Source organism: Garra rufa, unplaced genomic scaffold (genome assembly GCF_049309525.1).
Source record: "Garra rufa unplaced genomic scaffold, GarRuf1.0 hap1_unplaced_002, whole genome shotgun sequence".
Taxonomy (NCBI): Eukaryota; Metazoa; Chordata; class Actinopteri; order Cypriniformes; family Cyprinidae; genus Garra; species Garra rufa.
The window spans coordinates 11774474-11795098 of record NW_027394277.1 but is presented as its reverse complement, the minus strand read 5'-3'; the positions used below and the strand labels follow the sequence as shown (position 1 = coordinate 11795098).

The window sequence follows — 20625 nt, the reverse complement described above, 5'->3', positions numbered from 1 at the left end:
CCATATGACAATATATGTTTGCAATTCATGAATCATGACAATATATGTTTGCAATACATGAATTATGAACATACGACAATATATGTTTGCAATTCATGAATCATGACAATATATATTTGCAATACATGAATTATGACAATATATGTTTGCAATACATGAATTATGACAATATATGTTTGCAATACATGAATTATGAACATACGACAATATATGTTTGCAATTCATGAATCATGACAATATATATTTGCTATACCTGAATTATGACAATATATGTTTGCAATACATGAATTATGACAATATATGTTTGCAATTCATGAATCATGACAATATGACAATATATGTTTGCAATACATGAATCATGACAATATGACAATATATGTTTGCAATACATGAATCATGACAATATGACAATATATGTTTGCAATTCATGAATCATGACAATATGACAATATATGTTTGCAATACATGAATCATGACAATATGACAATATATGTTTGCAATACATGAATTATGACAATATGACAATATATGTTTGCAATAGATGAATTATGACAATATATGTTTGCAATTCATGAATTATGACAATATGACAATATATGTTTGCAATTCATGAATCATGACAATATGACAATATATGTTTGCAATACATGAATCATGACAATATGACAATATATGTTTGCAATTCATGAATCATGACAATATGACAATATATGTTTGCAATACATGAATCATGACAATATGACAATATATGTTTGCAATACATGAATTATGACAATATGACAATATATGTTTGCAATAGATGAATTATGACAATATATGTTTGCAATTCATGAATTATGACAATATGACAATATATGTTTGCAATTCATGAATCATGACAATATATATTTGCAATACATGAATTATGACAATATGACAATATATGTTTGCAATACATGAATTATGACAATATGACAATATATGTTTGCAATACATGAATCATGACAATATGACAATATATGTTTGCAATACATGAATCATGACAATATGACAATATATGTTTGCAATACATGAATTATGACAATATGACAATATATGTTTGCAATACATGAATTATGAAAACTTGACAATATATGTTTGCAATTCATGAATCATGACAATATATGTTTGCAATACATGAATTATGACAATATGACAATATATGTTTGCAATTCATGAATCATGACAATATATATTTGCAATACATGAATTATGACAATATATGTTTGCAATACATGAATTATGACAATATATGTTTGCAATTCATGAATTATGACAATATGACAATATATGTTTGCAATTCATGAATCATGACAATATATATTTGCAATACATGAATTATGACAATATATGTTTGCAATACATGAATTATGACAATATATGTTTGCAATTCATGAATTATGACAATATGACAATATATGTTTGCAATTCATGAATCATGACAATATATGTTTGCAATACATGAATTATGACAATATGACAATATATGTTTGCAATACATGAATTATGACAATATATGTTTGCAATACATGAATTATGACAATATATGTTTGCAATTCATGAATTATGACAATATGACAATATATGTTTGCAATTCATGAATCATGACAATATGACAATATATGTTTGCAATACATGAATTATGACAATATGACAATATATGTTTGCAATACATGAATCATGACAATATGACAATATATGTTTGCAATTCATGAATCATGACAATATGACAATATATGTTTGCAATACATGAATCATGACAATATGACAATATATGTTTGCAATTCATGAATCATGACAATATGACAATATATGTTTGCAATACATGAATCATGACAATATGACAATATATGTTTGCAATACATGAATCATGACAATATGACAATATATGTTTGCAATACATGAATCATGACAATATGACAATATATGTTTGCAATTCATGAATCATGACAATATGACAATATATGTTTGCAATACATGAATCATGACAATATGACAATATATGTTTGCAATTCATGAATCATGACAATATATATTTGCAATACATGAATTATGACAATATATGTTTGCAATACATGAATTATGACAATATATGTTTGCAATTCATGAATTATGACAATATGACAATATATGTTTGCAATTCATGAATCATGACAATATATATTTGCAATACATGAATTATGACAATATATGTTTGCAATACATGAATTATGACAATATATGTTTGCAATTCATGAATTATGACAATATGACAATATATGTTTGCAATACATGAATCATGACAATATATGTTTGCAATACATGAATTATGAACATACGACAATATATGTTTGCAATTCATGAATCATGACAATATGACAATATATGTTTGCAATACATGAATCATGACAATATGACAATATATGTTTGCAATACATGAATCATGACAATATGACAATATATGTTTGCAATTCATGAATCATGACAATATGACAATATATGTTTGCAATACATGAATCATGACAATATGACAATATATGTTTGCAATTCATGAATCATGACAATATGACAATATATGTTTGCAATACATGAATCATGACAATATGACAATATATGTTTGCAATACATGAATCATGACAATATGACAATATATGTTTGCAATACATGAATCATGACAATATGACAATATATGTTTGCAATTCATGAATCATGACAATATGACAATATATGTTTGCAATACATGAATTATGACAATATGACAATATATGTTTGCAATACATGAATCATGACAATATGACAATATATGTTTGCAATTCATGAATCATGACAATATATATTTGCAATACATGAATTATGACAATATATGTTTGCAATACATGAATTATGACAATATGACAATATATGTTTGCAATACATGAATTATGACAATATGACAATATATGTTTGCAATACATGAATTATGACAATATGACAATATATGTTTGCAATACATGAATTATGACAATATGACAATATATGTTTGCAATACATGAATCATGACAATATGACAATATATGTTTGCAATACATGAATCATGACAATATGACTGAATTATGAAATTATATGTTTGCTATACATGAATTATGAACACACGACCATATATGTTTGATATACCTGAATTATGAACACACGACCATATATGTTTGCTATACATGAATTATGAACACACGACCATATATGTTTGCTATACCTGAATTATGAACACACGACCATATATGTTTGCTATACATGAATTATGAACACACGACCATATATGTTTGCAATACATGAATTATGAACACACGACCATATATGTTTGCAATACATGAATTATGAACACACGACCATATATGTTTGCTATACATGAATTATGAACACACGACCATATGTTTGCTATACATGAATTATGAACACACGACCATATATGTTTGCTATACATGAATTATGAACACACGACCATATATGTTTGCTATACCTGAATTATGAACACACGACCATATATGTTTGCTATACATGAATTATGAACACACGACCATATATGTTTGCTATACCTGAATTATGAACACACGACCATATATGTTTGCAATACATGAATTATGAACACACGACCATATATGTTTGCTATACATGAATTATGAACACACGACCATATATGTTTGCTATACCTGAATTATGAACACACGACCATATATGTTTGCTATACCTGAATTATGAACACACGACCATATATGTTTGCTATACCTGAATTATGAACACACGACCATATATGTTTGCTATACCTGAATTATGAACACACGACCATATATGTTTGATATACCTGAATTATGAACACATGACCATATATGTTTGCTATACCTGAATTATGAACACACGACCATATATGTTTGCTATACCTGAATTATGAAAATATATGTTTGCTATACCTGAATTATGAACACACGACCATATATGTTTGCTATACCTGAATTATGAACACACGACCATATATGTTTGATATACCTGAATTATGAACACATGACCATATATGTTTGCTATACCTGAATTATGAACACATGACCATATATGTTTGCTATACCTGAATTATGAAAATATATGTTTGCTATACCTGAATTATGAACACACGACCATATATGTTTGCTATACATGAATTATGAACACATGACCATATATGTTTGCTATACCTGAATTATGAAAATATATGTTTGCTATACCTGAATTATGAACACACGACAATATATGTTTGCTATACATGAATTATGAACACACGACCATATATGTTTGCAATACATGAATTATGAAAATATATGTTTGCTATACATGAATTATGAACACACGACCATATATGTTTGCTATACATGAATTATGAACACACGACCATATATGTTTGATATACCTGAATTATGAACACACGACCATATATGTTTGCTATACCTGAATTATGAACACACGACCATATATGTTTGATATACCTGAATTATGAACACACGACCATATATGTTTGCTATACCTGAATTATGAAAATATATGTTTGCTATACCTGAATTATGAACACACGACCATATATGTTTGATATACCTGAATTATGAACACACGACCATATATGTTTGCTATACCTGAATTATGAAAATATATGTTTGCTATACATGAATTATGAACACACGACCATATATGTTTGCTATACATGAATTATGAAAATATATGTTTGCTATACCTGAATTATGAAAATATATGTTTGCTATACCTGAATTATGAACACACGACCATATATGTTTGCTATACATGAATTCTGAACACACGACCATATATGTTTGCTATACCTGAATTATGAAAATATATGTTTGATATACCTGAATTATGAACACACGACCATATATGTTTGCTATACATGAATTCTGAACACACGACCATATATGTTTGCTATACCTGAATTATGAACACATGACCATATATGTTTGCTATACCTGAATTATGAAAATATATGTTTGCTATACCTGAATTATGAACACACGACAATATATGTTTGCTATACATGAATTATGAACACACGACCATATATGTTTGCAATACATGAATTATGAAAATATATGTTTGCTATACATGAATTATGAACACACGACCATATATGTTTGCTATACATGAATTATGAACACACGACCATATATGTTTGATATACCTGAATTATGAACACACGACCATATATGTTTGCTATACCTGAATTATGAACACACGACCATATATGTTTGATATACCTGAATTATGAACACACGACCATATATGTTTGCTATACCTGAATTATGAAAATATATGTTTGCTATACCTGAATTATGAACACACGACCATATATGTTTGATATACCTGAATTATGAACACACGACCATATATGTTTGCTATACCTGAATTATGAAAATATATGTTTGCTATACATGAATTATGAACACACGACCATATATGTTTGCTATACATGAATTATGAAAATATATGTTTGCTATACCTGAATTATGAAAATATATGTTTGCTATACCTGAATTATGAAAATATATGTTTGATATACCTGAATTATGAACACACGACCATATATGTTTGCTATACATGAATTCTGAACACACGACCATATATGTTTGCTATACCTGAATTATGAACACATGACCATATATGTTTGCTATACCTGAATTATGAAAATATATGTTTGCTATACCTGAATTATGAACACACGTCCATATATGTTTGCAATACATGAATTATGAACACACGACCATATATATGTTTGCTATACATGAATTATGAACACACGACCATATATATGTTTGCTATACATGAATTATGAACACACGACCATATATGTTTGCTATACATGAATTATGAACACATGACCATATATGTTTGCTATACCTGAATTATGAACACACGACCATATATGTTTGCTATACCTGAATTATGAACACACGACCATATATGTTTGCTATACATGAATTATGAACACATGACCATATATGTTTGCTATACCTGAATTATGAAAATATATGTTTGCTATACCTGAATTATGAACACACGACCATATATGTTTGCTATACCTGAATTATGAACACACGACCATATATGTTTGCTATACATGAATTATGAACACACGACCATATATGTTTGCTATACCTGAATTATGAAAATATATGTTTGCTATACCTGAATTATGAAAATATATGTTTGCTATACCTGAATTATGAACACACGACCATATATGTTTGCTATACATGAATAATGAACACACGACCATATATGTTTGCTATACATGAATTATGAACACACGACCATATATGTTTGCTATACATGAATTATGAACACACGACCATATATGTTTGCTATACCTGAATTATGAACACACGACCATATATGTTTGCTATACCTGAATTATGAACACACGACCATATATGTTTGCTATACCTGAATTATGAAAATATATGTTTGCTATACCTGAATTATGAACACACGACCATATATGTTTGCTATACCTGAATTATGAACACACGACCATATATGTTTGATATACCTGAATTATGAACACATGACCATATATGTTTGCTATACCTGAATTATGAACACATGACCATATATGTTTGCTATACCTGAATTATGAAAATATATGTTTGCTATACCTGAATTATGAACACACGACCATATATGTTTGCTATACATGAATTATGAACACATGACCATATATGTTTGCTATACCTGAATTATGAAAATATATGTTTGCTATACCTGAATTATGAACACACGACAATATATGTTTGCTATACATGAATTATGAACACACGACCATATATGTTTGCAATACATGAATTATGAAAATATATGTTTGCTATACATGAATTATGAACACACGACCATATATGTTTGCTATACATGAATTATGAACACACGACCATATATGTTTGATATACCTGAATTATGAACACACGACCATATATGTTTGCTATACCTGAATTATGAACACACGACCATATATGTTTGATATACCTGAATTATGAACACACGACCATATATGTTTGCTATACCTGAATTATGAAAATATATGTTTGCTATACCTGAATTATGAACACACGACCATATATGTTTGATATACCTGAATTATGAACACACGACCATATATGTTTGCTATACCTGAATTATGAAAATATATGTTTGCTATACATGAATTATGAACACACGACCATATATGTTTGCTATACATGAATTATGAAAATATATGTTTGCTATACCTGAATTATGAAAATATATGTTTGCTATACCTGAATTATGAACACACGACCATATATGTTTGCTATACATGAATTCTGAACACACGACCATATATGTTTGCTATACCTGAATTATGAAAATATATGTTTGCTATACCTGAATTATGAACACACGACCATATATGTTTGCTATACATGAATTATGAAAATATATGTTTGCTATACATGAATTATGAACACACGACCATATATGTTTGCTATACATGAATTATGAAAATATATGTTTGCTATACCTGAATTATGAAAATATATGTTTGCTATACCTGAATTATGAACACACGACCATATATGTTTGCTATACATGAATTCTGAACACACGACCATATATGTTTGCTATACCTGAATTATGAAAATATATGTTTGCTATACCTGAATTATGAACACACGACCATATATGTTTGATATACCTGAATTATGAACACACGACCATATATGTTTGATATACCTGAATTATGAACACACGACCATATATGTTTGCTATACCTGAATTATGAAAATATATGTTTGCTATACATGAATTATGAACACACGACCATATATGTTTGCTATACATGAATTATGAAAATATATGTTTGCTATACCTGAATTATGAACACACGACCATATATGTTTGCTATACATGAATTCTGAACACACGACCATATATGTTTGCTATACCTGAATTATGAACACACGACCATATATGTTTGCTATACATGAATTATGAACACACGACCATATATGTTTGCTATACATGAATTATGAACACACGACCATATATGTTTGCTATACCTGAATTATGAACACACGACCATATATGTTTGATATACCTGAATTATGAACACACGACCATATATGTTTGCTATACCTGAATTATGAAAATATATGTTTGCTATACATGAATTATGAACACACGACCATATATGTTTGCTATACATGAATTATGAAAATATATGTTTGCTATACATGAATTATGAACACACGACCATATATGTTTGCTATACATGAATTATGAAAATATATGTTTGCTATACCTGAATTATGAACACACGACCATATATGTTTGCTATACATGAATTCTGAACACACGACCATATATGTTTGCTATACCTGAATTATGAACACACGACCATATATGTTTGCTATACCTGAATTATGAAAATATATGTTTGCTATACCTGAATTATGAACACACGACCATATATGTTTGCTATACATGAATTCTGAACACACGACCATATATGTTTGCTATACCTGAATTATGAACACACGACCATATATGTTTGCTATACATGAATTATGAACACACGACCATATATGTTTGCTATACATGAATTATGAACACACGACCATATATGTTTGCTATACCTGAATTATGAACACACGACCATATATGTTTGCTATACCTGAATTATGAACACACGACCATATATGTTTGATATACCTGAATTATGAACACACGACCATATATGTTTGCTATACATGAATTATGAACACACGACCATATATGTTTGCTATACCTGAATTATGAACACACGACCATATATGTTTTCTATACCTGAATTATGAACACACGACCATATATGTTTGATATACCTGAATTATGAACACACGACCATATATGTTTGCTATACATGAATTATGAACACACGACCATATATGTTTGCTATACATGAATTATGAACACACGACCATATATGTTTGCTATACCTGAATTATGAACACACGACCATATATGTTTGATATACCTGAATTATGAACACACGACCATATATGTTTGCTATACCTGAATTATGAAAATATATGTTTGCTATACATGAATTATGAACACACGACCATATATGTTTGCTATACATGAATTATGAAAATATATGTTTGCTATACCTGAATTATGAAAATATATGTTTGCTATACATGAATTATGAACACACGACCATATATGTTTGCTATACATGAATTCTGAACACACGACCATATATGTTTGCTATACCTGAATTATGAACACACGACCATATATGTTTGCTATACCTGAATTATGAAAATATATGTTTGCTATACCTGAATTATGAACACACGACCATATATGTTTGCTATACCTGAATTATGAAAATATATGTTTGCTATACCTGAATTATGAACACACGACCATATATGTTTGCTATACCTGAATTATGAAAATATATGTTTGCTATACCTGAATTATGAACACACGACCATATATGTTTGATATACCTGAATTATGAACACACGACCATATATCTTTGCTATACCTGAATTATGAAAATATATGTTTGCTATACCTGAATTATGAACACACGACCATATATGTTTGATATACCTGAATTATGAACACACGACCATATATGTTTGCTATACCTGAATTATGAAAATATATGTTTGCTATACATGAATTATGAACACACGACCATATATGTTTGCTATACATGAATTATGAAAATATATGTTTGCTATACATGAATTATGAAAATATATGTTTGCTATACATGAATTATGAACACACGACCATATATGTTTGCTATACATGAATTATGAACACACGACCATATATGTTTGCTATACCTGAATTATGAAAATATATGTTTGCTATACCTGAATTATGAACACACGACCATATATGTTTGCTATACCTGAATTATGAAAATATATGTTTGCTATACCTGAATTATGAACACACGACCATATATGTTTGATATACCTGAATTATGAACACACGACCATATATGTTTGCTATACCTGAATTATGAACACACGACCATATATGTTTGATATACCTGAATTATGAACACACGACCATATATGTTTGCTATACCTGAATTATGAAAATATATGTTTGCTATACATGAATTATGAACACACGACCATAAATGTTTGCTATGTTTGCTACTCTTTGCTACTCTTTGGCCGCATTTACGGAGAGGATCAGGAAAATAATCTGGATAATATTTAGCGAATAATAACTTTAATTCCGCTCTGCACCTCAAACAAAACCTACTGTATTCTGCCAGAGAGGACTGCGGCTGCAAAAACATCGCCATTTGGATTACTTTTTGGTATGGCTGTTGATATTTTGCATTAAATAAATGATTGTAATTGCAATTTTTTGTCTGTCATGTTTTTTTTTTATTATTATTACTGTACTGAGAGAGCACCTTGGTCCTGGAGGAACGTTGTTTCGTTTCACTGTGTTCTGAACTGTATATGGTTGGAATGACAATAAAACCTACTTGAACTTGAACTTGAACTTGAATATGGTTAACATTAGGTTTAGAGGTAGGAGTGTGATTAGTGACTATAAAAATATTTTTATGCTATATTGTTAGTAAAAATGGTAATTTCCCTGCATATATTTTTGTCAGTTACGATTTATATTCTTTTATATTTGCTATAAAATGGGTAGCTTTAGGTTTGGGGGTAGGTTAAGGGGGCTAAAAATATTAACAGCCATTAACCTGAAACTTCTGCGACAATTCACAGTGTCGTTAACTGACGAAAACCCCCTTTTTCATGCAGTGTACAACCTCTAGTGTCTTCATGTACAGATCTGGCCATTTAAAATGCGGGCGGGAAGTAAAGTGGTCTCGCGTGACGCCGGTGTATTCCAAGGGAACACGGAAAATACAATGACATAGGAAAGACATGATCAGTAGGGGGCAGTCATGTAACGCACTGGACTGGAGCAGGCTGAAAACATTGCTGCAAACTAAAGGGTACGGTAACCTGGAGGGGACACCTTCGGTTCACTTATGTTTGTCGTGGCCACACAAATGAATTCGTAGGAACGTCATATTACTTTTTGTCATTGCCACGAGATATTAATTCCTGGGAATGTCATATTATGTCGTGGCCACAAGATTATTTTGTCGAGGTAACGACATCCTTATGTTTAATGCATAAACAAACCTGCGTAACCATAACCCAGGATTATCAGAGATAGGTTTGTTAATATTTTTTATTTTGAGTTAAGAAATGATTATATTAATTGTTATAGAAATTAATGCAATATTACGTTATATATTAACAATAGGCAATGCTGTATATGCGAATGTCTGTGCGCGATGTAGACAGCATTCAAAAGTTTATCAAGAATAAATATTACATAAGTACTTCAAATTAAATAGCCCTGCAAGAAACATTTTATGCATCCTAAAGTCTTATCCATTAATTGATCCTCTTTTTTCTGTAATAAATTTATTATTCGTTTATATTCATTATGTCCCCCTTAATTTCGATCTCTTAACATTCCGAATCTAAATGATAAATGCTGACATGCCATTAAAGCTTTGATTATGCTATGGCTGGGATTTTAAATATATATATATATATATATATATATATATATATATTCATTTTTAGTCTAATTATAACCTTTATAGTGTTTCATTGTCGAGTGAATCATTCACGTTCCATTTGTAAATCGTTTATGGTCACACACGGGCATTAATACAATCATAAAGTCAAAACTTTATTGGCATAATTGTCGTTCACAATATTTGCTAAATATATGCCAAATAGCATATACAGAAAGTTATTTAGGTTAAGCGATTCACAATAAAGAAAAAAGTAGATAGCTCTAAATCACTTATTATTTATTTATTATTATAGGTTATTATTATTTCAATACCTGGTTAGGGCTATTTATTTTTAACGCCTGACAATTATGCCAATAACGTTTTGACTTTTTGATTGTATTTATCCCCGTGTGTGACGATAAATGAGCATGTTTTCATTTACAAATGAAACTACGTGATGATTCATTTCTCAGTAAAACAGTTTAGTATTTATATAGTCTAGTCTATTAATTAGACGAAACAAAATAAAATATGTTCAATTCAACCTTTAAACTACATTCCAGTAAAAATCAGTCATATAGCATATGTCAAGCATGTACAGAATCATTTACATGAACGTTAAAGAGAGCCAAATTAAGGGGTGGAAACGCACGGAAATAAAAATATATACAAAAATAACAGGCTAATAAAAATAATATTAGTAATAGTAATACTAATGATAATGATAATAATATTAAGACAAATACGAAAAAAAGACTATTAGTGAATAGAAGGAATGTAGGCCTATTTTACCGTGTGACGATAAATTATTTCCAAATGAAACTACGTGAATGATTCACTCTTCAATTATTTGTCTATTAATTAGACTAAATAAAATACAATATATGTTAAATTTAAGCTTTAAACTGCATTCCAGTAAAAACCCAGTCATAGAACCTTTACAGTATCATTTACATTCAGAATGTTATGTAACGAGATCAAAATGAAGGAAAAAATAACGAATATAAACGAATAATACAAATATTACGGAAAAAAAGAAGGTCAGTCAATGGACAAGATTGTGGGATGCATGAAATGTTTCTTGCAGGGCTATTTAATTTGAAGTAGGCCTACATGTAATACATGTAAACACTTGTGAAAGCTGTCTACATTGCGCACAGACAGCATTAGCATATACAGCATCGAATATATAATTATTTAATATTGTATTAATTTCAATAACAATTAATATAATAATTTCTTAACTCAAAATAAAATATCTCAAATAATTCTGGGTTACTAATGTCACGCAGGTTTGTTTATTCATTAAACTCGTGGCCACGAGAAATGCATGTTGAGCAAAAATACCTTTCACGAAAATAATATAAAATTACAAAACAAAGAAAACAAATGGAATGAGGGATATGCTTTAAAGTTCACGTAAAAGCCAAATATTAAGCGGCATCCTTCATGTTTTCTTTAATCAGCAAATACTTTACAGTTTTGAATTATGTTCAGCTTCTGTTTTTATGACCATAAATGACAGAGTTTTAGTTTTTTTTTTTTTTTAGAAAAACGTCCGAACACCGGTCTCAAAAGAAGCGAAAGTCTTGTTTCCACCAGCGCGGCATTTTTTTATTCACCGTAATTGATGGATGTCTAAAACAAAAATAAGGAGAATCCTAAAACATATTAATATACATTTCTTAAAATAATAACATCTGAACTTCGTACACAACAATACGGCAACGACTTTACAACAGGACACATTATTTTATTTTAAAGTAGCTTGTACACCAATGGATTTCAGATGTCAGGATATTTCAGACCGCATCTCCACAGCATAATCACTCTAATATTAAACATGCGGGTCAGGAGGCGGGTCGGGTACAATATTTTATTTTTTTATTCGGCGGTCCGAGTTGCGGGCGGGTTAGTTGAAAACGTCGGTCGGGTTCGGGTTGTTTATCCACTGACCCGCGCATCACTGGTGTCAGGGCCGTGGACACTAATGTTTTGAAAAAAGTGGAGCGAGTGAGGAAAGCTTTCCCCTTCTCCCTGGCATGCATTTGAATGCTGAATTCGAAATGCAACTGAATGCAGTCGGAATCCGCCCCCAGCACCCCCAAAAATAGTCTCCAAATGTTGATTACAACAAGGCAAAGACAGCATTCAACACCCCACCCCACCCCCACTCTGCCATTCATAAACATTTCGCTCTTTATACTGCATGCCGCTTAACGCTGATGCCTCATTAACGGCTACTTTTCAGAAAACTGAAAAAAAAGAAAAAAAAAAAAAAAACACTTCCCTTTGGTTTCCCAGAACAGACTTAAGCCTGGTTCCAGGCTTAACGATCTTCTTCGAAATAGAAGAACTACTTTTCCACTTTAAAAAAAAGAAAAAGAAAAAAGGTGGGGAAAAATTGCATAACTCACAGGAGCACTTTTGTTACTTAACAACTGTATTCGTTGTCAGTCATATAAGCTTTATTGTTTTGAAAAGTGAGCCTTCTGTTTATTTGTCTAAATTATTTTCTATATTAGGATATAATACTAGGCTATAGTATTTACATGGACATTAGGCCAAATCTACATGGGTTTCTTCCCTTTCATTTCAATTAGTTTTTAAGAAAAAAAAAAAAAAAACTGCATGGGCAGTGCGCCATCTTAATGTACAGCATCAAAAATGTAAGAACAAATCTAAAGACAATAATAATAATAATAATAATAATAATAATAATAATAAAATTAATTATTAACACTCCTAAAAGTACAGTATAGTGCTCAGATACACTTAAGTTAGGTGACCTAACCCTAGTTGATACTTTATTTCAACTTTTCAATTGTTTCATTAATTTACAAATAAACAAATGCCTTTCCGATATGATATAAGTGAAAAGGGAGACGATTTCGAAAATGATTTCACCAAAAGGCGGATGCGAACTCGGGTCTCCCGCGTCAAAAACAATATGTTACTCGTATTATCACTTGCGCCACTGAAAATGATGCACAATAGCCATCTTTTGTAATATTTGTAAATATGGCCTATTTGCATTGTGTAAAAACATTAAATAAAAGGCACCAGACTACAGAAAATGGCATATACTAAAGTATTTTTTTCTGTTTTTACATTTATTTTGCTTCCGACGCCCATGCTTGATGATGAAGTATAGTCTATAGGATATAACAAAGTGCTTTTCCAGTCCCGATTCCACAAGGTTTTATTCCGCATCCACCCGCTCCCGCTATATTAACTATATTATTTGCCCGCTGCCTACTTAGAATAAATTTCTAAGCACCTAAATCGCAAAAACAAATCAAAATAATACTAATAATAATAATAATAAATAAATAAATTAATTAATTTTTAACTCTATAAAAACTGTAGTTTATATTTATCCTCTCCATTTCTATTTGTCTCTACTCAAATTAATTGTCAGTGTATCTAAAATTGTGTATCTTAGAAAAAGAAAAAGACGAACTACCTCTTAAACATGCATATCTTAATTTGATGTTGCTTTAAAACGCTGAAATATATAATGTATTTTATTCTGAAGGTGAAAGTTGTCGAGTTATTCAACTGCCCGCGGCGCCGTCAGGATCACTTTTTTCCCCCTTTAATTAAGTGGATACAGCTTACAATACTCCTTCAAGAGTACGGGATTGCTCAAAACTATGCTATTTTACATATTTCTGTTATTTGTATACAATCACAACGAAAAAACAGATGTGTATGCTATTTGTAAAAAAAAAAAATGGAAACGAGATGCTAGTTTAAGGGCGCAACACAGAAATTGCCTACAATTCTGCATATAGGCTTGCTACTTATTAATTTTATTTTATTTCGTTTTGTTAAATTATTATTCATTAAGAAAATTACATTTCGCATATGGGCATTTTTATTTATTTTACATACAGCTTTTTGGGGGTTTTCTCTGTGCATAAGCTCTGCGCGTGACGTTGTGATGTTTCTGCTGCTTTTTGCTTGTGTACAATTAACCCCTCAAAACGAATTTAGCTGTTATTAATGTGACACAGCCACGTTTCAATTTAAATTTAAATGTAATTTAACACAATCTGGTCGTTAAACTGAAATTAACATTTCTATTTCCGATGCAGTCTAATAAATGTTCGTCAGGAAAACAAAGAAAGAAAACAAAACAACAATACAACTGCACCTGCTTATGAATAGGCTATCTTTTTGCTATTGGTTTGAACCATAATTTCAGGAAAGAGGAATCATTGAACTATTGTACTGGTATTTGTGACCAACGCCCCCTAGAGCTGGCCATGGTGTTTGGCTACAGAATGTTGTTCCTTGCGCCACCTGGTGGATATTATATGAAGTGCAACAACGTTGTAAAAAAAATCAAAAAAAGCCGCTGCGGTAGGACGCGTGCCGAATTGCAGGCTGCCGCGTGAAAATAGACGCATTTTTAATGGCCAGATCTGTACTGTATATTGAAGTTTAGACAGTTTGCAAGAATATTTAGTATCACTGGTGTGAAAATGCTGTTAGATGGCGGTGGAGTAAACGGGAGTTGAGAAAGTTGAAAGTGAGGGACAGACGCATCCTTCACTGGACTGGCAGATCCAGCTATTTTAGGCTACTTTGAATTTAAAGTTCAGGTTGCATTGTCCGATAAAAAAAAAAAAAAAAAATGATCAGAACTATCAGCACAGTATATAATAGTAATCTGGTTGCACAATAGAAAGAAATATGCAAACACTAGCCATGAGCCGTGTCAATTTCGACACAAAGGGAAGTGGGAACTATTTGTTTTTTTCAGTTATTTTAAAAGTAGCAGTTAATGAGGCGATCAGCGGCAGTATAAAGAGCGAAATGTTTATGAATAGCCGAATGGGGATGGGGGTGAATGCTGCCTGTTGCCTTGTAATCAACATATTATTGAGACTGTTTTTGGGGGGGGTCCAACTGTGTAGCATTCGGTTTAATTGCGGATTCAGCATTCAAATGCATGCCAGGGAAAAGGGGAAAGCTTTCCTCACACGCTCCACCTATGATACACCCTCTTATCACAAAACATTAGTGTCCACACCCCTGACACACTGTACGAATATATACAGTCCATCCATCTGTAAAGTCATCTCACAATGACCAAAAGGTGAGGTCTGCTGGAAGTTCTATTCAAGAAATATCCCGACATCTGAAATCCATTGGTGTACACGCTACATTGAGCACTATCCGGAGACACTACAAAGAAAGATCATCACACAAACGTAATCCTCGCAAAATAACGGAGTAAGTTACCCACTGCATGACGCGAACACAAACACTGGCCTAAATACTGGTTAATGCAAAGTGGTGGTTATGCATAAACTGTCAAATGTTTAACTATTTTCTGTTTTGCCCTTGATTTTAAGGACATTGTCCTATCCATAGAGAATATCACTCATCAGAATGATGAACTGGTGTCATGTTCCGTGAAAAAACAGCTATGGCGTGACAGCGGAGTGGAAATAAGCGAGCAATCCATTCGGAGGATAAGGCAAAAGCTTGGGTGGAAGTATGGGAAAACTCAACATTGTCCCATGATCAGAGACAAAAATAAAGAGTTACGTCTCCAACAAGCCCAAAAATGGATTGCTGAGGAGGAGTCATTTCACGATGTCATTTTCACTGATGAAACAACAGTGGCTTTGGACCGCTTTGCCACCATGTCATTTCGTAGGAGTGGGAGACACGTGTCTAAACCAAAGCCAAAGCACCCGCTAAAAGTTCATGTTTGGGGAGCAATATCCAGACTGGGTCCGGGACCGATTGCAATCTTCGAAGGCATAATGGACCGGTCTTTCTTTGAAAATGCTATTGTAACAGAAACTGCTGCCCCATACATTAGGGAAAACTTCGAGCACATCACCGTTTTTTCAGAATCAGAATCAGAATCAGAATGAGCTTTATTGCCAGGTATGTTTACACATACTAGGAATTTGTTTTAGTGACAGCAGCTCCACAGTGCAACAGAGTGACAGTGACAAGACAAGACATAGATTATAAAAAAGAACAATATACAAGTACACAAGACAAAGTGCAAAGTGCAAAATAGCAAAAACACAATATACAGAATATGCCATTACTATGTACAGGTATTTTAGGTGCAAATTTGGATGTAAGTAGGTATTAACTTAACTGAACGAGTCCACTCCGCCCGGGTTTGTTTACATCTGCCAGCCCCGCACGTGCGGCCGCCGGGGTGGAGGTCTCGCGATGATACACCGCGAGAGTTGGAAAGTCGTTCCTGTGTTTGCTGCTCCTACGTTCTCCTCCTTTGAGTACTCTGCCTCCCTTCTCCCTGGACCTACTCCTACAGTTATTGCCATCATCTACCGCCCACCAAAACAGAACAAGGATTTTTTAAATGACTTTTCTCAGCTGCTGACACATTTTTCATCTCTGGCTCACAATGCTATTATTCTTGGTGACTTTAATACCCATATGGACAATGTCAATAATGCTCTCTCTAAAGAGTTTTCATCCTGCTTAGAAAGTTTTGGTTTGCAACAATTTATACATTTCCCAACTCACTGTAAAAATCACATTCTGGACTTGGTCTGTTGCTCTGGCATCACCCCCACGGTCTGTAAACCTCATTCACTTCCTTATTCTGACCATGTGCTCATTACTTTTAACATTAATCTCACCCTTTCTAAAATCATCCTCCCCCGAACTATTTCTTTTCGCAAAATAAAAGACATTAACATTACCACTTTCTCCTCAGACATTAATAACTACCTCAGTACTTATCCCAATAGTTCTCCGGATGCTCTGGTCCTTCATTATAATAGCACGCTCCATAACCTCTTGGACGACCCATGCTCCACTGAAGTCCAGATCTGTCTCCTTCGCACGCTCTGCACCCTGGTTCACCCCTGCCCTCCACAAACTTAAATCCAAAGGACGCCAACTTGAACGACTTTACAACAGAACTGGTCTCACTATACATAAAGAAATGTACAACAACCATGTTATTGAATACAAGAATCACCTTTCCTCTGCCAAATCTGTCTACTACTCTGATCTAATTCACTCAAATCAACATAGTTCCAAAACCCTCTTCTCACTCCTTACCACTATAACGAAACCCCCCGATTCTCTTCCTCATCACATACAATCCTCTGACTTTTGTAATTCGCTCATGTCCTTTTTTGTCTCTAAAACCTCTGATATTCACCAATACCTGACCTCATCCGGAGCTGCAGCCGCTGGAGTGGACTTCTCCCTTCCTTATTTACCCATATCAGCCACATTTTTCAGCTTCACCCTCCCCTCCATCCAAGATGTTTCAGAACTCATCTGCAAATCTAAACCCTCAACCTGTCAGCTTGATCCCGTCCCCACCACTCTGGTGAAATCCTGTCTTCCCTCTCTAGCTCCCCTCATTACCAACATTATTCATTCATCTCTCCTCTCTGGTATTGTCCCTCTATCATTTAAAACAGCCATAATCTCACCCATACTGAAAAAACCTGGCTTAGATCCCACTAATTTCAATAACCTTCGTCCTATTTCAAACCTTCCCTTTGTTTCCAAAATTCTAGAAAAATCTGTGGCTACTCAACTTCATTCCCATCTCACTACTAATAATATTTATGAGCATTTTCAATCCGGTTTCCGTCCCCTTCACAGCACTGAAACAGCCCTCCTTAAAATAACCAACGACCTGCTTATAGCCTGCGATTCTGGTTTGCTCTCCATTCTCATTCTCCTTGATCTCACAGCAGCGTTCGATACTATTTCTCACTCTATCCTCCTTGACAGACTCTCCTACATCGGTTTGATCAACACTCCCCTTGCCTGGTTCACTTCATATTTATCTGGTCGCACACAGTTTATCCAACTTAAATCTCATAGGTCTGACTCTTCCCCTGTTTCTGCTGGTGTCCCTCAGGGCTCTGTCCTGGGACCCCTCCTCTTCATCATTTACATTCTTCCACTCGGTTACATATTCCGTAAATACAACATCCATTTTCACTGTTATGCTGATGACACCCAGCTCTACCTCTCCACTAAACCAATCGAGTCTCTCCCTCCATCCTCCCTTACCCTCTGCTTACAAGAAATTCACTCCTGGTTCTCCGCCAACTTTCTCAAACTTAATAGTTCTAAAACTGAAGTCCTTCTCATAGGGACCCCCTCCATTCTATCCAAATCTAAATGCTCTTCAATTGTTATTAATAACTTATCTGTTTTACCTTCCCTTCAAGTCAAGAGCCTGGGCGTCATCCTTGACAGCACATTATCCTTTCGGTCACACATCAACACCATCACTCGATCTGCATACTTTCACTTACGCAATATCTCTCGTCTCCGTCCCTCACTCAACCCCCATACCACTGCTATCCTCGTGCACAGCCTTGTCACTTCCCGGATTGATTACTGCAATTCACTTCTCTTTGGTCTTCCTAATAAATCCCTCCAGAAACTGCAGCTCCTCCAAAATTCTGCAGCTCGGATCATAACTCAGACTCCGACCTTTCACCATATCACCTCTACTTTGCAACAACTTCACTGGCTCCCCATAAAACAAAGAATTAACTTTAAAATACTCCTCATTACTTTTAAAGCACTTCACCTGTTTGATGTTCTGATCGGAACGGTAGAACGGTGTTTTGACCCTCGACTATGCCGCCTCACAGTCACCCAATTGCCCTGCTGCATGGGCGTTGTTACCAGGAACCGAACAATGTACAGGGCTTTCTGAGCTAGTCGCATCCAAAACCGTATCTAAGGCCCTCACATTCTTACTATCCTCCATTAAAGTTTGGATGCGTGACTCTAGTTCTGAAATCTTCTCTGTCAGCCTGACTATATTCCCGCATTTATCACATGTATAAGGCTCACTGCTGACAGAGATAGATAAGCTATACATGTGGCAAGCAGTGCAGACTACAATTGTAGGAGAAGAAGCCATTACTCACCGTGATTGTAGAATGATTTCAACTTACCAATGTTGTTAGAGTTCCTGAAGAACAGATCAGGGGGAGAAAAAACGGAACGGAACCGGCTAAAAGAGTACTAACGATATT

At 33.1% G+C, this 20625-nt stretch overlaps 1 pseudogene; it reads left to right on the top strand.

The window, feature by feature from the left end:
- Positions 1–17493, top strand: part of LOC141305356 (uncharacterized) — a 116050-nt pseudogene extending 98557 nt beyond the window's left edge.
- Positions 17494–20625: the final 3132 nt, after the last annotated feature.